This window comes from Octopus bimaculoides, chromosome 20 (genome assembly GCF_001194135.2).
Source record: "Octopus bimaculoides isolate UCB-OBI-ISO-001 chromosome 20, ASM119413v2, whole genome shotgun sequence".
In the NCBI taxonomy this organism is placed as follows: domain Eukaryota; kingdom Metazoa; phylum Mollusca; class Cephalopoda; order Octopoda; family Octopodidae; genus Octopus; species Octopus bimaculoides.
In genome coordinates this window covers 24293464-24294769 of record NC_069000.1, presented here as the reverse complement: position 1 = coordinate 24294769, position 1306 = coordinate 24293464, and the positions used below count along the sequence as shown (strand labels likewise).

General features: G+C 35.6%; 1 protein-coding gene across 1 annotated transcript in view; it reads left to right on the top strand.

Moving 5' to 3' along the window:
• LOC128250356 (zonadhesin-like) overlaps positions 1-1306 on the top strand; it is a 129511-nt gene that overhangs the window by 77885 nt on the left and 50320 nt on the right. The gene's annotated exons all lie outside the window — the stretch shown is intronic.

The window sequence follows — 1306 nt, the reverse complement described above, 5'->3', positions numbered from 1 at the left end:
TTATTATTATTATTATTATTATTATTATTATTATTATTATTATTATTATTATTATTATTATTATTATTATTATTTTCATTATTATTATTATCATCATCATCATCATCATTATTATTATTATTATTATTATTATTATTATTATTATTATTATTATTATTATTATTTACTTTTAATCTGTATGTTTGTTACAATCACTTGCCGAGACACGCCCAGCGTCCTAGGACGAGTGAAGGACAAGAGATGTTACTTTTTGACTGAAAGCTTGGGGAGAGGAAGTGGTAGGGATAGTAGCGAAATATCTTCATGTAATACGACACAGACATTTAAATGACTAGGGCTTTTCTAACGATGTCAGCACAACCTTTTGGATTTCTCTGAGGCATGGTTCTCCTGGGATCTTATCTAGATGTTTCTGACATCCCTTTTTTATCATACCAGGGGCACCTACAATGACAAGAACAGTTCTCACTTTAAGATGCCACATATTTTGTATTTCAACTTCCAGATCCTTATATTCACTTAATTTGTCAAATTCTTTTACAGATATATTTTTTTCAGTAGGAACACTTGCATCTATTAGTCTACATTAGTCTTCAATAATTAAGTCTAGTCGATTAGCCTGGCTCGTTCTGCCAGTGTTGCCTGGAAAATCGCTGAACTTCGTATATTTTACTCTAGTGTCACTTTGATGGCATGCATTGCTCTCACACTCAATAATAATAATAATAATAATAATAGCAGACGTTGATCGTCTGTACCTAACTAGAAATAATGGGGGAAGAGGAATGTTGCAGGTAGAACTATGCTATAAGACCTCCAAAATAGCTTTTCATCTTTTCGAGGTCGATAAGTTATGTACCAGTGAAACACTGGGGTCGCTGTAGTCGACTAGTCTCCTTCCCCCAAATTTAGGCTTTGTGCTTTTAGTAGAAAGGATTATCATTATTGTTATTATTATTATTATTATTGACTGAGAGAGCAGTGCATGCCATCAAAGTGACACTGGGGTAAAATATACAAAGCCCAATATACCCATCATGACTACCCGTCTGATAAGGGTACACCAGGCACATGCATCATAACCATATGTGCGCGACATGGTGATTTCATATCAAGATAAACAGCGCATGACCTCGCAGGTGGGGCCCAGTTAGAATTTTCTTCAGGTCGAGTAGCCCATCCCGCTCAAAAGGTCCCTGAATAAGGCTTGTTTAAGGATGTTGAGCAAAACACCCATGTTTCCAAAGGTGAATTATTCAAACCCCAAAGAACTCCTCTCAACACATGGCTATGATGCTCCCCCACT